Below are 18,927 nucleotides of genomic sequence, written 5' to 3' on the forward strand. Positions count from 1 at the left end.
ATGTTATGCCCCCATCCATCCTGCTCATGATATGCCCCCATCCATCCTGCTCATGTTATGCCCCCATCCATCCTGCTCATGATATGCCCCCATCCATCCTGCTCATGTTATGCCCCCATCCATCCTGCTCATGATATGTCCCCATCCATCCTGCTCATGTTATGCCCCCATCCATCCTGCTCATGATATGCCCCCATCCATCCTGCTCATGTTATGCCCCCATCCATCCTGCTCATGATATGCCCCCATCCATCCTGCTCATGTTATGCCCCCATCCATCCTGCTCATGTTATACCTCCATCCATCCTGCTCATGTTATTCCCCCATCCATCCTGCTCATGTTATTCCCCCATCCATCCTGCTCATGAAATGCCCCCATCCATCCTGCTCATGAAATGCCCCCATCCATCCTGCTCATGTTATTCCCCCATCCATCCTGCTCATGTTATTCCCCCATCCATGTATATGGCCTGTGGCACAGAAAAAAAAAATAAACGTTTATACTCACCTTTCCTCACTCCCTGAAGCACCGATCTCTGTCTCAGCTGCAGCGCCGCTGTGTGGAGCCGTCACCGGTGTGTGGAGCCGTCACCGCGTGTGGAGCCGTCACCGTCTGCAGCATCGCGCGATGTCTTCCTGTCTGTGCCGGTCAGCTGAGCTGGTGGACACTAGCGGCGCGCACAGCGATGACGTCATCGCTGTGCGCGCCGCTAGTGACCAGATCAGCTGACCGGCACAGACAGGAAGACATCGCGCGATGCTGCAGGGGGAAGGCTCCACACGTGGTGACGGGTGAGTACACTGATTCACTGCACCCCGCGCTGATAATGATGCACGGGGGGCAGTGAATACAGCCGCACATGATCACTCCAGGCTGTAGTTGCCAGGGGTGATCACGGCCGGCTGTTAATTATGCGCGCACCCCCCGCCCATCACCCCGCCCACCTGTCAGCGCCGTGTTCGCTGAGAGATGATGGGCGGGAGGATGGGCGTGCATATGTAATGAGCGGGCCCACGTGGTCACGGCAGGCGCTGCTGCAGCCTGCTCGTGCCCCCGATGGCCCGCTCCACCGCAGCACCCACATTCCCGGCCGCAGCCCTATAGTCAGACCATAAGACGCACCCCCCACTTTCTCCCAACATTTGGGGGGAAAAAAGTGCGTCTTATGGTCCGAAAAATACGGTATATAGAAATACATAGTGCAGAGTAGTCAAAATGACTACCTCAGTAGTTCTAGTGTTAATACATATATATATATCTATATATATTGTGATAACACGCTCCGGGATCGCCTTTGCTGGGTTCAAAGGGCACGTAGTCACCTCAGGCAGACAGCCGAATTCAAGGTGTAACTGACGCTTGGTCAGGTTTATTGCAGTGAAGCATAAACAAAAAGAAAAAAAAACACTAAAAATAAATCCTTGCCTGTCCGGCACTAACTATACACGGTGTTATCCTAACTACCAACTGGAGGGCTTCTCCCTTCCAGCTAAACCATACAAACATCAGGCACTGCTCCTCACAAGTGTCTCCTACACAGACAGGCTTACTGTGTTCCCAGATGGAGACCCTCCTCCAACTTCCCAGATTCCTTTTACCTCCGTCCTTCACCTCCCATTAATCCAATAGTAGCCAGGTGATCCTGGCCAGGCTAAGTCACATAGGACCGATACCGGGGTGAGATATACCTGCCCTCATCCACTAATCCCACATGAGTCTCACATATCCCCCCCCTCTGCTCAGACCACTGCAGCTGAGCAACAGCACCCACAAAACAGTGCACACGAGACAGGGCATCAGCATTCCCCATCCGCACCCCCGGGCAGTGCTCCACCGTAAAACGGTAGGCCTGAAGTGCAAGGAACCACCGGGTCACTCGGCCATTCCGTTCCCTATTCAAGTGCATCCACTTGAGAGGGGCATGGTCAGTGATCAGCCGGAACTTCCTTCCAATCAAGTAATATTTAAGGGACTCTAGAGCCCACTTAATGGCTAAGCATTCTTTTTCCACTATGGCATAGTTGCGTTCATGCTTATTAAGTTTCCGACTAAGATAAAGGACCGGATGTTCCTCTCCGTCCTTCAGTTGTGACAATACAGCCCCTATACCGGCATCAGAAGCGTCCGTTTGGACCACGAACTCGCTGCGGAAGTCAGGAGTCATTAGCCCAGGTTGAGAGCAAAGAGCTAGTTTTAAGTTATGGAAGGCTTCTTCGGCTGCCGTGGTCCATTTGATCATGACAGAGTCTTTCCCTTTGGTAAGGTCCGTCAGGGGAACAGCGGTAGCCGCAAAATTGGGAATGAACCGTCGGTAGTAGCCGGCTATTCCCAAAAACGCTCTCACCTGCTTCTTGTTGACTGGTTGCGGCCATTTCTGAATGGCTTGTATCTTGTCAATCTGGGGTTTAACAATTCCCCTCCCAATTACGTATCCCAAATACCGGGCTTCTTCCAGCCCGATATGACATTTCTTGGGGTTTGCTGTTAGACCCGCCTCCCGCAGGTCCTCAATCACAGCCTCTAGTTTCTGGAGGTGCGTCTCCCAGTCCAGGCTGTAAATGACTATGTCATCCAAATACGCAGAAGCATACTGCCTATGGGGCCTCAGGACTCGGTCCATCAACCTTTGAAAGGTTGCCGGTGCCCCGTGTAGTCCAAACGGCATATACACATACTGGTATAAACCTTCCGGTGTAGAAAACGCGGTTTTCTCTTTAGCGGCCTCTGTTAGCGGGATCTGCCAATAGCCCTTCGTTAAGTCTAGGGTCGTGATATACCGGGCTTTTCCAAGCCGATCTATTAATTCATCGACCCGTGGCATAGGGTATGCATCAAATTTGGAGACCGCATTTAATCTCCTGAAGTCATTGCAGAATCTAATGGAGCCGTCTGGTTTCGGTATTAACACAATCGGACTCGGCCAGGCGCTATGCGATTCCTCGATTACACCTAACTCTAACATGGTCTTCACTTCTCGGGAGACAGCTTCCCGCCGAGCCGCCGGTATGCGGTAGGGCTTTACCTGAACTGTTACCCCAGGCTCTGTTATGATGTCATGTTTAATGAGAGTGGTCTGCCCGGGCTTTTCCGAGAAAAACTCGTGATTGTTGATTACAAACTGCTTGACGTCGGTCTTTTGCCGCTCCGACAGAGTCTCCGCCATCCCGACATCCGGTATTGTCTGCTTGCAGACCGGAAGGGCCAGACCTGCTGACAGAGCTGGACGGTCCTTCCAGGGTTTTATCAGATTCACGTGATAAATCTGTTCAGGCTTCCTTTTACCAGCCTGGTACACTTTGTAGTTTACCTAACCCACCCGTTCCTTAATTTCAAAGGGGCCTTGCCACTTTGCCAGAAATTTGCTTTCTGCCGTGGGGACCAGGATCAACACCCTATCTCCGGGTGCAAAAGTACGGATCTTGGCCCCCCTATCATAAATCCTTTTCTGTGCTCCTTGAGCCTGTATCATATGCTCTTTAACGATGGGCATCACCGCCGCAATACGGTCCTGCATTTGGGTTACATGGTCTATTACGCTTTTGAACGGGGTGACCTGTCCCTCCCAGGTTTCTTTAGCGACATCTAACAGTCCACGGGGACGTCGGGCGTACAGAAGCTCGAAAGGAGAGAACCCGGTGGAAGACTGGGGCACCTCCCGGATGGCAAAAAGCAAATACGGGAGTAAGTAGTCCCAGTTCTTCCCGTCCTTGTCTATCGCCTTACGGAGCATCTGTTTCAAAGTTTTGTTAAACCGTTCGACCAGTCCGTCCGTTTGAGGGTGATACACGGAGGTGCGTAACTGTGCTATTTGTAACAGCCTGCAGAGTTCTTTCATTACTTTAGACATAAAGGGGGTTCCTTGGTCTGTGAGTATTTGTTTTGGGACACCAACCCGACTAAACACATGGACCAGCTCCTTGGCAATGGTCTTGGTGGCCGTGTTACGCAAAGGGATGGCCTCGGGGTAACGAGTGGCATAATCCAAGATGACAAGGATGTGCTGGTGTCCTCGTGCAGACTTGGGGAGGGGTCCAACTAAATCCATCCCAATTCTCTCAAATGGGATCTCGATGATAGGCAGAGGTACTAAGGGGCTACAAAAACGGGGCCTAGGCGCAGAGATTTGGCAGTCGGGACAAGACTCGCAATAGGTGCGAATATCGTGATGCATGCCGGGCCAAACAAAACAGTGTAATATCCTTTCGGTAGTTTTCTGGACCCCCAGGTGTCCCCCCATCACGTGTCCGTGTGCCAGGTCCAGCACTCTCCGCCTGTAGGCTCTCGGCACAACCAATCGTTGTACTGTGTCATCCCCCTTCTTCTCTATCTGATAGAGAAAGTCATTCTCCAGTGCCATGTAGGGGTAAGACAGCCTAGTACCTGCATCCACCTGCACCCCGTTTATCATTTTAACATTTTTTATAGCCTGAGAAAGTGTAGGATCTCTCATTTGCTCACTTTGGAAGTCATCTTTCTGGACTTCCAAATTCAGCCAAGAGGAAGGGGGACAGCCACCCGTGTCCGCCTCTGCCCCGGGTTCATCGGAATCACCCGCCAGAACTGAAAAGGGGAACTGGGGGTTGTTTTCAGCGGATTCCTCCTCTGAACCCTCTTGTGGGGCATCCTCTAGTGGCTCCGGGCCCACACAAGGTGTGGGAGAAGGATCATCCGTGCGGCTACCCTGGGGTACTAATTGGTTCTCCCACAACTGCCAGAAGTGGGGAAAATCTCTGCCCAAAATGATATCATGCAATAGTGCTGGTACTAGTCCCACCTTATGATGCACAGACCCATAGGGCGTAGTAATGCAGGAGACCGTTGTGAGGTACGAGCAGGTGTCTCCATGCACACATGTCACAGAAAATTTATCTGACGGTCCCATCGGGACTGCTACCAGACTGGCCTTTACCAGAGTCACCACACTTCCCGAGTCTAATAGTGCAACAACAGTATTGCCATCAATGGACACTTCACACAGGTGTTTTTTCATATCGCCTTGACATGCAGCAACACACACTACCCGTGCAACCATAGCCCTGCGTTTTTCAAAGTCCGTGACATCACACTGCATCGGTTCTGCAGTTACTGGACAGTTTGCAGCAATGTGGCCCGCCTCCTGGCAGCGGAAACACCTCACGGGCCCCTTGCTAAGACCATAGTTTGGCACCTTAGCCCTCACAGGGCCAGCAGTCCTGTTTTCCTCCTCCACTGCCTTAGGATATTTTCCTCCTCCCCATGACCCTGGAACAGTCTTACCAGATCCTCGTCGGGAAGGGGAAGAGCGAGGATGTGTAGCATCGTCCATAAGTCCTTCTGCCAAGGAATAATGCTCCACTAGATCCACTAGCTGATCCGCTGTCGTGGGGTTTCCATGGCTTACCCACCTCTTCAGAGATGGCGGTAGAGCTCTTAGGTATTTATCAAGAACGATTCTTTGTACCATCTCTGGCGCCGTCAAAACCTCGGGCTGTAGCCATTTCTTGGTCAAGTGAATGAGGTCAAACATCTGTGACCGCGGTGGTTTATCGGGCTGATAAGTCCATTGATGAACTCTCTGTGCTCGCACGGCCGTCGTCACTCCCAGCCGGGCAAGGATCTCGGCTTTTAGTTTATCAAAGTCATGCGCTGCTTCATGCTCAGGATCAAAGTAGGCTTTTTGGGCCTCACCTGCCAGAAACGGTGCAAGCAAGTCGGCCCATCGCTCCTTTGGCCACTTTTCCCGCTCCGCCGTCCGTTCAAACGTGGTCAGGTAAGCTTCCACATCGTCCTCTGTGGTTAATTTCTGCCAGCACCGACTCACATGAATCACCCTCTGGTCAGCCTCCGCATTACTCTCCGGTACGGTCGCCAGACGCTGCGCCACCTGCTGCAAAAGTTGGCGGTCTTTAGCCGTCGATTCCACCAGTTCCTTCAACTGTGCCGACATCAAGCGATTAGCCTCCTGCTGCACAGCTGCGGATTGTACCAGCGCTTTCACCACGTCATCCATTATGATGCGCTGTAACGTGCTGCCCGCATTCTCCACCACAATGTGATAACACGCTCCGGGATCGCCTTTGCTGGGTTCAAAGGGCACGTAGTCACCTCAGGCAGACAGCCGAATTCAAGGTGTAACTGACGCTTGGTCAGGTTTATTGCAGTGAAGCATAAACAAAAAGAAAAAAAAAAACACTAACAAAATAAATCCTTGCCTGTCCGGCATTAACTATACACGGTGTTATCCTAACTACCAACTGGAGGGCTTCTCCCTTCCAGCTAAACCATACAAACATCAGGCACTGCTCCTCACAAGTGTCTCCTACACAGACAGGCTTACTGTGTTCCCAGATGGAGACCCTCCCCCAACTTCCCAGATTCCTTTTACCTCCGTCCTTCACCTCCCATTAATCCATCAGTAGCCAGGTGATCTTGGCCAGGCTAAGTCACATAGGACCGATACTGGGGTGAGATATACCTGCCCTCATCCACTAATCCCACATGAGTCTCACAATTTTTATATATATATATATATATATATATATATATATATATATATATATATATATATATATATATATATTCAGTCAGAAAAATGCCTTAATGCCTGCACATCCATCTAAAGTTATGGTACTTATCTCATAGTGCTTATCATCTCGACGCGTTTCTCCCTCAGGATATCTGGGGGTTTATCAGGAGATGTTCAAAAGTCCATAGAACCGATGACACAATGGAGATCCGGTTATTACTGTGCCTGGTGGCGTCACTCAGGACTACACAGATCTGGGTCCTATCTCATTGGTGGTGTCAGGAATAATTCCTCACCATACCATAAGCCACCTCCACTTTAATCAGCTCGGTCAGTCCTGTATATCTCCGCCCCCAGGAGGCTTACCGTCCGTTTCCTTTGAACCACCGCGCCAATTCACGTGCGGTCACTTCCGGTGGCGGTTCCATCTGACATCATACAGGAAATCGATATGACCCACAAGGCCTTGCTCACGCTTACGGGCCTCGGATGTCACACCGGAAGTTACGGAGTGTGGAACGCACACTGCTTTCCACTTGTACAGCCTCCTCTCATAGCAACCTGGAAGTCGCGTTTCGTGGGAGGATACTCAAAACAAATCATTTGAATTGGCTCATCACAGGACTGAAGAGTCTGATCGGGCTATTCATAGCAATAAACAAATGAGAAAGTGCGATATAATTAGATCGCCACAAAATTAACCATTGCTCATCCTGTAGGGACAATAAGCACAAAGGCATCCCTGCCTATTTCAATAAATAACTCATCTCATAGTGATGGATGTGAAATAAGGAGATCTTACCACCAGATATCATTTTTGAGGAGAATTATATAAAACTAGTGAAGTTGAGCTGTTCATTAATCCCATCCGGGCTCATGCTACGCAACAGATAGATCCACCTAGTTTCCCTCTGGAGAATTAACCTATTCCCATCGCCCAGCCTTTCATGTTTCTGGACAGTCTCAATCGCTTTAAATAGGACACTTTTCGTGTCCCCATTATGGTATTGGACTACATGCCGGGCTAGCGCAGTGTCTCTTTTGTGGAGAATGTCCCCTATGTGCTCCCCTATCCTTACTCTTAGCTCTCTCTTGGTTTTACCCACATAGTTTTTAGGACATTGGCAGGTGCACATGTAAACCACGCCAGTAGTCTTACAGTTCGCAAAATCTCGGTTGGAAAAGACTCTCCCTGTCACCGCACTTGTAAATGTTTTTGAGGGGTCAATGAATCTACAGAAACTACAGGAGCCACACCTAAAGGTCCCAATAGGTCTCCTGTCTAACCATGTCCCTGCAGGTTTAGGCTGACCAAAGTGGCTATGGACCAAATGGTCCCTTTTTGACCTTCCTCTCCTAAAAGTGACCGAAGGTTTTGTGGTTAAGGTTTCTACCAAATCTGGGTCTGCCCGTAAGATATCCCAGTGTCGCCTCAATATGTCCATAATCCTATCTGCTTGGTCGTCATAGGTCCCGATCAATCTCGTTATGCCATCAGTCTGTATTTTCTGATGGGGCACAATCAGCTCTGTCCTATTTCTCCCTTTCGCAAACCTATAGGCCTCATTGATCACTCCCATTGGATAGTCTCTGTCTCTGAACCTACGCCTAAGATTATTGAATTGTGCCTGAAAGTCCCCAAAACTAGAACAGTTCCTCCGAAGTCGAAGGAACTGTCCCTTTGGGATCCCTCTCTTTAGGCTTGTGGGGTGACAGCTCTCCCACCATAGCAAGCTGTTGGTTGCCGTGGGTTTCCTATAGATAGTCGTATCCAAATAGCCGTCCTGATTCCTCTTAATATACAAATCCAAGAAGGAAATCCTATCCCCCCTACCTCCGAAGTAAATCTCAGGTTCAGATTGTTCACATTAAGATGTTCCACAAACGCCCTGAAGGAATATTGGTCACCCGACCAAAGGATGAGTATGTCATCAATGTATCTCCCCCAGAATAAAATCCTGGGGGTCCAGATGACATCCTCAAAAACAACTGTGTCCTCCCACCAACCCACCAAAAATGGGAGGAAAGAAGGGGGAGTCAAAGATTCCCACCAGCTGGAGTACCCCTAGGGGAGTCCTCTACTCCATCCTCATCCTCTGCCTCGTCCTCCTCTCCGGCCTCTTTTTTAGAGTGGACAGACGGAATGTCATACCAACTACGCAAACGGCTAGTGGGTGTACAGAAAAAAACATTAGGGATAGGATCTGAGGAAGACAGGCAGCAAATTATTAACCTGTCCTCATATACTCTATCTATTGATGACGAAAAGGTATTGGCCGCCGGCCTAAGCTTTGTTCCGACCACACGGTGCGATCCATTTTTATGGATTAAGGATATCAATTTGTTTCTCAGGAAATTGAAGTGGAAGAAACATTTTGTCATTAATGATAGAACAAAATGCCAACAATTGGGCATTCCTCTGGAGTCCCTGAGTGACGTTAGGGTTTTGGCTGGACTTGCAGAGGAGAGTGACCGTGAAATTGGTGAGGGTCCTTTTTCGGAATTGAAACCTAAGAGCCTACGATTACCACCACTTGGAGAATATAGCAACATTGACATATTTGCCAAACTGGTCTCGGCGGAGATCAGTAAAATAAATCCAAGAAAGGATTGCTCTGAGGCCAATCTTGGGCAGTTGGAGAGGGAGGCATTATTGTCCCTAGAAAAAAACAGAAACATCGTAATTAAGCCCTCCGATAAAGGAGGGAACACTTATTCTCGATGTAGAAAAATATAGGGATATGTGTTGTTCTATTCTCCATGACTCTGAGACATACGAGATACTGAAGGGGGATCCCACGAAGGACTATGCCTGTAAACTGTTGGAGATTTTGACACATGCATTAGACAATTTGCTAATCTCCAAAAGTGAACTAGACTTTATGTATCTGAAACATCCGAGAATAGCAACGTTTTATTCACTTACAAAGATACATAAAGGCACTGTGCCATTGAAAGGTCGACCTATAGTTTCTGGCATAGACGCACTGTGTCAGAATGTTAGTGTTTACCTGGACAAACTTCTGCGCCCTTTTGTGACATCACTGCCATCATACATTAGGGATACTGCTGATCTTATTGGGAAGTTGGAAGGAATTCATGTGGAACATGGCACCATCTTAACCTCAATAGATGTGGAAGCCCTTTACAGCAGTATCCCTCATGAAAAGGGTATTGAGGCAGTAGAATACTTCCTAAAGAGTAGGGGGGAGTCATCTTGGGCCTCATAACATCTTAATTATAAAATTGCTGAGGTTTGTCCTAGGACACAACTACTTCCTGTTCAACAGGAAGTTCTACCACCAACTCAAGGGCACAGCGATGGGGAGCCCTTGTGCTCCCACATACGCTAACTTGCTCCTGGGTTGGTGGGAGGACACAGTTGTTTTTAAGGATGAGGATGTCCTCTGGACCCCCAGGATTTTATTCTGTGGGAGATACATTGATGACATCCTCATCCTTTGGTCGGGTGACCAATATTCCTTCAGGGCGTTTGTGGAACATCTTAATGTGAACAATCTGAACTTGAGATTTACTTCGGAGGTAGGGGGGGATAGGATTTCCTTCTTGGATTTGTATATTAAGAGGAATCAGGACTGTTATTTGGATATGACTATCTATAGGAAACCCACGGCAACCAACAGCTTGCTACGGTGGGAGAGCTGTCACCCCACAAGCCTAAAGACAGGGATCCCAAAGGGACAGTTCATTGACCCCTCAAAAACATTTACAAGTGCGGTGACAGGGAGAGTCTTTTCCAACCGAGATTTTGCGAACTGTAAGACTACTGGCGTGGTTTACATGTGCACCTGCCAATGTCCTAAAAACTATGTGGGTAAAACCAAGAGAGAGCTAAGAGTAAGGATAGGGGAGCACATAGGGGACATTCTCCACAAAAGAGACACTGCGCTAGCCCGGCATGTAGTCCAATACCATAATGGGGACACGAAAAGTGTCCTATTTAAAGCGATTGAGACTGTCCAGAAACATGAAAGGCTGGGCGACGGGAATAGGTTAATTCTCCAGAGGGAAACTAGGTGGATCTATCTGTTGCGTAGCATGAGCCCGGATGGGATTAATGAACAGCTTAACTTCACTAGTTTTATATGATTCTCCTCAAAAATGATATCTGGTGGTGATAAGATCTCCTTATTTCACATCCATCACTAGGAGATGAGTTATTTATTGGAATAGGCAGGGATGCCTTTGTGCTTATTGTCCCTACAGGACAAGCAATGGTTAATTTTGTGGCGATCTAATTATATCACACTTTCTCTATTTGTTTATTGCTATGAATAGCCCGATCAGACTCTTCAGTCCCGTGATGAGCCAATTCAAATGATTTGTTTTGAGTATCCTCCCACGAAACGCGACTTCCAGGTTGCTATGAGAGGAGGCTGTACAAGTGGAACGCAGTGTGCGTTCCACACTCCGTAACTTCCGGTATGACATCCGAGGCCCGTAAGCGTGAGCAAGGCCTTGTGGGTCATATCGATTTCCTGTATGATGTCAGACGGAACCGCCACCGGAAGTGACCGCACGTGAATTGGCGCGGTGGTTCAAAGGAAACAGACGGTAAGCCTCCTGGGGGCGGAGCTATACAGGACTGACCGAGCTGATTAAAGTGGAGGTGGCTTATGGTATGGTGAGGCATTATTCCTGACACCACCAATGAGATAGGACCCAGATCTGTGTGGTCCTGAGTGACACCACCAGGCACAGTAATAACCGGATCTCCATTGTGTCATCGGTTCTATGGACTTTTGAACATCTCCTGATGAACCCCCAGATATCCTGAGGGAGAAACGCGTCGAGATGATAAGCACTATGAGATGATAAGTACTATAACTTTATAGAGATGATAAGTACTATAACTTTAGATGGATGTGCAGGCATTAAAGGCATTTTTCTGACTGAATATATATATGTATTACCAGGTTTCTCGGAATATAAGAATATTTTGTTTATCCCTAAGGGAGCTACTGTAATTGATATTTACTGACCATACAGAGTAGTTACTCTGACAATTATTATTATTGTTTTTTGACCTGCACTTTTTCACGTACACAATTTATGGTGATGGTGGTATTGTGGATTGGAGGGTCAGTAAGGGACAGCCGCCGAGGAGCGGGGGCACCGAGTATTAGGGTGTTTACACTCCGCTGGTAGGTAGGGGGAATTCATAGGGCCAGCATTAGCCTACCCCCACCTATACCCGATAACATCCTTAACATCGATATTTGGCGCACTTGTCCCCCTCACCTACCCAACCACTTTTAAGTGGCTATTTTGTAGGACTGCACTGACAGTTTTTTAGTGAATGACTAATAAAATTTGGTATTTTTAAAAACAGGAATTTTTTTCTTTATGGTTTGTTGATCGTTGGGTTCCTTCCCTTTATTTGTATTTGTGGTTTAAAGGGAGACAAAGAGTCTTCTCAGCAGGAGAACACTGTGAAAATACACTGTGCCCAGTACTCTGATCGTGGGTATGGATGCTGCGCTCTCCCGCAGAGAACACATGCATCTCCAGAAGAGATGACACGGTGTGTATAGAACACAGCATGTCCGGATGGTGGGAACATATTGTAACAGATGTGTATTTTTGGGGGAGAGAAAATCCCCATATAAAACCAAAATCAGCTCAACTATATCTATTGGATGCATGCAGTGTATGGCCAATAAGGATGACTATAGAAGCTATCTCTACCAGAATACAGAGAAACATTTCTCTCCATTGACGAGGACACTAATAGGCACTCAGAATGCCCTTTTATTGGAGTCTATTTATGTCAATCCATAAAACACCTGTTAAGCATGATGAACCTCAATCTTTTCACATCTAGTTAGGAAACCTGCACTAATACATATTGGTACAGCACCAGAATACAATTCCTGGCAGCATAAAATATTTTATCTGGAAAGTTGAAATTTAATATGGACGCTTCTGACAGTATATCGTATGTGCTGCAATGCACTGCAGATCCTCGTGAAAGGCAACAGGTTAATTTCCACAAGAGGCAGGTGAATATATTTACTTCTCTCGGTAGACAGCAGCGTAGCCATCCTTGACAGCAATTGGTGCAGAAAGATGTGAAACAGAATTGATCTTTGTAACGGAGAGCAGACTGCAGTTATCATCTTCCTTACTGCACTGCTAGCATCAAAAAAATACCACAGATCTCCTTCCTGTCTACGGAAGAAGAAGGTGAATCATCTGAAAATGGAGCAAATATATGTCACATTGATTATCTGGAGTAGAGATGTATTTGCCTGGTGACCACTACAGGTAGAGGGAAATGAATTAGGCGCTGTGTGCCAGAACCGTGGCAAGATCAGTCCCAAATTGTGCTAGAACCGTGGCAAGATCAGTCTCAAATTGTGCTAGAACCATGGCAAGATCAGTCCCAAATTGTGCTAGAACCATGGCAAGATCAGTCCCAAATTGTGCTACAACCATGGCAAGATCAGTCCCAAATTGTGCTAGAACCGTGGTAAGTAGTGATTTGTCGGTCGCAAACGATCCGACACAAAGATCTGGCTCTGTGCTGTGACTGACAAGAGCCGGCACCCCAGTGAGAGCCACTAAATTGTCTAAACGGCTCTCACTGGGCATAAAAATACAGTGTTCAGTGGACAAACCCACGCCCACCTGAACTAATCCCGTCCACACAACAATTTAAATTGTCCCATTGCAATTGGGCGGGGTTTCGGCAGCGTTAATATAATCTTAAATATGTGCTCACATAGGGATCCACGAATGATCCGAAAAAGCTGGCTCTTTTTGGTGGGCGGAGCCATGGCAACCTGATCACCAAAAAGAGCCAGACTGCCCATCACTAGTAGCAACATCAGTCTCAAAGAGCAAACCGCATTTGTGCAAATATATGGATTCTTTGGACACGGTGGATGGGAATAGGTATAGGAAAGGGGGGTTGTCGATTGGGAGGGAAAGGGAACTTAAGTAAATTACTCAAATCTACATCAGTCCATAGCTGGCATAGATGGGACTGTCTGGCATATAACCTGTCAGCCTACCCAAGCTCATTTTTGATTAAGATTAAGCTGTTAAAGGCCAGGCTATAACAAATACGCTACGCAATAATCGGAATGGTACGTGTTCATCCTGAGCTTTCTGGTTCATAAATAGCATATTGGCACAACTATACACTTTAAAATTCCTTTACTCTGGTATCACTGATGTCCACTAGATTATCAGATCGTCTCGATTATTCTGAAAAGTTCCTGAGGCTAAATATCAAAGACATGGATGTTCGATTAAATTTTGAAAGTGAACCATACATCAGGATTTACCTTTAGAAGGTATTCAGAGCAAATTATCACCCTCCAAAATTTCCTACTTAACAATGCCTATATTATTAAATATTAAAACATCAATCAATGATGTTCCTTGATGTCCTGATGAAGGAGACAGTGTTCTCTGAAATGCGTTGACCTGAATAAAAAAAAAATAGAGATTACATAATCAACATCTGGTTTTCTGTGATAGCACAGCATACACCCGATCTGTCCCTCGTTACATCTGACTCAGCGCTCCGGGGCTGCAGCTGTCGCCATCTTTATGTGCATTTAGGAGTTGTGTCTGACACAACCCTAATAGGTGAGTGGAATGACCTAGTTTTTATCGGTCACCTTATCTGGTAAGACCCTATTCTGTGCTTCTATTCACAATATTTGCTACACGAGCGTGCACTGGCAGATGGGAAGGAGGAAGAGAATGTTGGTATGTGAGTCACACCTATTTGGAAGTGATCCCTGGGGACAGTAACACTGATTGATAGCGGTGCTAGACTAGTCCGCTGACTGCCAGACTAGTCCACTGACTGCAGGCAGGGAGAACAAAGACACTTAAAAGGGAAGGTGTCGTCAAAAAATTAGACTGAAAGTCCTCCTCATACCTGCTGGAGGTAAATCTTAATGCCAAGTTCCCTTAAAAAAAATTGTTTAAAAGAATTGAGAGTCTGCAGTGGTTGATACCTTTCAATGGGTAACTGAAAAGATGGTAATATATATAAGCAAGCCTTCGAGTTCCCTTAAAGCACCGACAAACTGTTCCTTGCAGACTTTGAGACTCTGTAGGCGACTCACACGCAGTTGAAACCAGAAGTTTACATACACCATCTAAAAAGACACATCTGCATGTTTTTCTTACTGACATGTAATCAGAGTAAACCCATCTCCTTTTAGGTCAATTAGGATTACCAAAATTATTTAGATTTGCCAAATGCCAGAAAAATAAAAAGATAAAAATGTGTTTAAAACATTCTCTATTACTTTTTGCAAAATCAAAAGTTTCTATACACTAAAGGGGGCTTTACACGCTGCGACATCGCTAATGCGGAGTCGTTGGGGGTCACGGAATTTGTGACGCACATCCGGCCGCATTAGCGATGTTGCTGCGTGTGACACCGATGAGCGATTTTGCATCGTTGCAAAAACATGCAAAATCGCTCATCGGTGACATGGGGGTCCATTCTCGATTATCGTTACTGCAGCAGTAACGATGTAGTTCGTCGCTCCTGCGGCAGCACACATCGCTATGTGTGACGCCGCAGGAACGAAGAACCTCTCCTTACCTGCCTCCCGGCCGCTATGCGGAAGGAAGGAGGTGGGCGGGATGTTACGTCACGCTCAGCTCCGCCCCTCCGCTGCTATTGGGCGGCCACTCAGTGACGTCGCTGTGACGCCGCACGGACCGCCCCCTTAGAAAGGAGGCGGTTCGCCGCTCACAGCGATGTCGCCGGGCAGGTATGTGTGACGGGTCTGGCGATGTTGTGCGGCACGGGCAGCGATTTGCCCGTGTCGCGCAACAGATGCGTGCATGCCCGGACCTTCAAAAAGCATCAACACGGTCTCAAAAAGGGGCCTCCACAAACATTCATCACCCAAGATGTTGTCTGTACATAGGATATCAAAAAGTGCAATATGTTAATATAACAAGCACATATAAGCATGCACCCACATGCATGCACATGCGTGCACACCCGGACCTTCAAAAAGCATCAACAAAATCCCAAAAAGGGGGCTCCACAAACATTCATTACCCAAGGTGTTGACTGGGTCACGTGGCAGAAAAAGGGGGGAGGGCGGCAGGAACAGAAGTCAAATAGTCCTCAAAGTGATCGTTCAGGAAATACATACAGAATTACAGAAAATTGCAAAACAAAACTATATACAAAAACAGTATAATACACTGCCATCAGATAAAAGTGATTAATAATAATTCATATATATGGAAAAATACATGTATGTTTTGATCAAATTCAAAGTGTACTTTGTACTCCATCTATCTGTCATGCTGATTGTCCAGTCTATGGACACTTTATATATATCTCTGATGATACTCATTGTTTGGTCTTTCCATAACATAACCTATTATATTATCTTCTTCTAAAGGGGTTTTTTTTTGGCTCCTTGAGGGTGTGAGGTCTTTTTGGGTGGCATACCACTGGCACCCAATGTGTGTTTTTGTAAGCTTTTTGCTGCTTTAATTGATTTTAATACATGTGTGTGGTATTTGTGTCTTTTTCTATATAAAGATTTTTTGTATATCCATATACTTGGTGATCCCACTTTTTGCGCACATTCTTTCTCTTTGTTTTTGCATCTATAGTCTTCCTAATGTGCTAGTGGTTTTGATCCCTCTATGTTATGTGTTTTTGCATACAAGGCACATGTGTCACGTTGCCCTGGCAAAGGGCCGCACCCAGGTTGCAGCATTGTCGCACACGGCCTTCCCTGGCTGCAGGTTGAGTGGAGACAACCATTTACGAAACTCAGACCGCAGCGCTGACCACAACTCATCCGCTGTGTGACTCTTATTTACAAGACATTTCAAGCTAAAGACCGCCTGATGCCGTTGAGCTCTGCTGCCAGCATAGTAAGGAGGTGTGCAGGATTCCCTGTGCGCAGTTGCAATGCGGGTTGCCTGACCAGGCAGGATTGAAGCGGAGGTGGAGGACCCAGACGAGGTTGAGGAGTCAGAAGCAGTGGAGGAACTTCGACATACAGAGGATTGACGCACAAGTCGTGGGGACGGCAAGACTTGTGCAGCAGACCCTTCACCATCTATCATCATAGTTACCCAGTGCCCAGTGAGCGACATGTAACGCCCCTGTCCATGCTTACTGGTCCAATTATTCGTGGTGAAATGCACCCGGTCACAGAGTTTCTCAAGGAAGCGGTGATGTTGTGTGCGACATGCTGGTGTAGCGCAGGCACACCTTTCTTGGAGAAGTAGTGGCGACTCGGCATCTGGTACTTGGGCACTGCGACGGCCATAAGGTCACGAAAATCCTCTGTGTCCACCAGGCGGAAAAGGCAGCATTTCCGTAGCCAAGAGCTTACAGAGGGATAAAGTCAACCTCTTAGTTTTGTCATGGCTCGAAGGAAATGGCCTTTTATTTGTCCACATCTGAGGGACCGAGATCTGGCTGCTGTGTGGAGACGGTGGTGAGTAGGGTGTCCCTGCAAAACTTCTGGTCTGTGAGGAAAGTGCAGGCGGAGACATGATGTTGCCTTCATCCAAAGTTGGTGCTCTCAATGTCTGAGAGAGCTGTACACCAGCACTTGTTTCCCCTTCCAAACCAACTGACGACCTACCAAGCAAACTGCCTGTTGTGGTTAAAGTGGTGGAAGGTCTGCGTGGAAGAACAGGTCTGACAGCTGTCCCCACAGTCATAGAAGATGAAGAGCGCGTGGATGCACTGGAAGGGGCAGGCGGTGTATGTCCCGCTCCGCTAGGCCGCATTGCAGCACAGTGAGCTTCACACTGGGACTTATGCTTGTTATTCATGTGACGATTCATGGAAGAAGTTGTGAAACTGGTGAGGTTTTGACCTCTACTTAGATTGCTGACAAATTTTACAGATCACATGATTTGGGAGATCCTTTGCAAGGTCAAAAAAGGACCAGGCTAGGCAAGGCTTAGAGGACATGTGACCTGCAGAGCCACCCCGACTTGTGCTCAGAGGCAGAGTGGTGGCTGAGGATGCACTTGTAGATGCGCTTCCAGTACTCCTCCTCTGTCCAGGAAGGCGCAAGGTAACTTCGTCGTCAGTTGCATCCTCCTCCACTGTCTCTGGTGACCTCCTCAAGTGCCCGACTGAGGGTTGACAGTATGTGGGATCTAGAACTTCATCATCAAGCATTGTGTTTGCACACCCCTCGCCCTCAGACCTAACCTCTTCCTGCCCTGACTGAATAGTTAAGTTGTCATCCCAATCTGGTATCTGCATCTCATCGTCATCAGTATGTTCCTCATTGTCTCCACCAACAGGTGTTATAGTTTGGGAATGAGGGTGTACATTATGCTCAGAAACTTGGTCATCAGGGCCAGAATCTGAGTCACAAAGCTTCTGGGCATCACTGCAGACCATTTCCTTGTCTGTACTCACTGTAGCTTGGGAGCAGACCTCTGATTCCCAGCCTATAGTGTGACTGAACAGCTCTGCAGACTCAGCCATCTCTGTTACACCATACTCTGCAGGGCGGGTGGAGACTTGAGAGCTCGGAGAAAGCAAGTGCGATTGAGATGACAACTCAGAGGAATGTTGTTTTTTGGATTTTGAAGTTGAGGTGGAGGAGAGGCCACTTATTGGAGCACTTGAGATCCATTCAAGCATGTGTTTTTTTGTGCATCGTCTACCTTTGTTCCAGTTGTTTTGTTCCGTAAAAAAGGGAGCACATCGGATTGTCCACGGAAAGTAGTAGACATCTTACTTTTGCTGGAAGATGGCCTATCTTGAGCAGATATTAATTTACCTATCCCACCTTCCCCACGGACAAAAACTTTTTTTCCTTTTCCAACACGCCTGTTCCCCTTTCCACCAGCATCTGTCCTTTTGCCACTCATTTTGTTAGCGACAAGATTGGACGCTTAAAATGTGGTAGCAAAAATGGAGAGGTGGTGTAGATTGCAGAGGTGGTCTAGCTTTATTGACATCTGAAGAACCAACACTGACTATCCCTGACAATGCAACTATGGCCCTATAACTGGCAGCACTGTTTGCTATAAAAATAGCATAGCAAAATGTGCAGGAGGGTAGAATGCAGAGGTAGTGGAACTTGCTTGGCACCAGTAGGACACTAAGTTACTATAGCAGACACTTTGTGGATGCCACTAAGTTAACCAACAATGTTTTGTGTACTGAGGAAATCATCCAGCCCTTTTTTAAAAGCTGTTATAGTATCTGCCATTACTACCTCTTGTGGTAGGGCATTCCACAGTCTGACTGCTCTAACTGTAAAGAACCCTTTCCTATTTAGCTGTTGGAATCGCTTTTCTTCCACTCGCAGTGAGTGCCCCCTGGTCCTTAGTACTGTCTTTGGAAGAAATAAGTCATGTGCCAGTCCTTTATATTGACCACACATGTATTTATACATATAAGTTTCAGCACTGT

The 18,927-nt window shown here is 47.2% G+C and overlaps 1 protein-coding gene across 3 annotated transcripts in view; it reads right to left on the reverse strand.

Annotated features, from left to right (window-relative positions):
- Positions 1–18,927, reverse strand: part of MPPED2 (metallophosphoesterase domain containing 2) — a 442,278-nt gene that overhangs the window by 353,339 nt on the left and 70,012 nt on the right. The window lies entirely within an intron of this gene.

The sequence above is a fragment of the Anomaloglossus baeobatrachus genome, chromosome 10 (assembly GCF_048569485.1).
Source record: "Anomaloglossus baeobatrachus isolate aAnoBae1 chromosome 10, aAnoBae1.hap1, whole genome shotgun sequence".
NCBI classification, from domain to species: Eukaryota; Metazoa; Chordata; class Amphibia; order Anura; family Aromobatidae; genus Anomaloglossus; species Anomaloglossus baeobatrachus.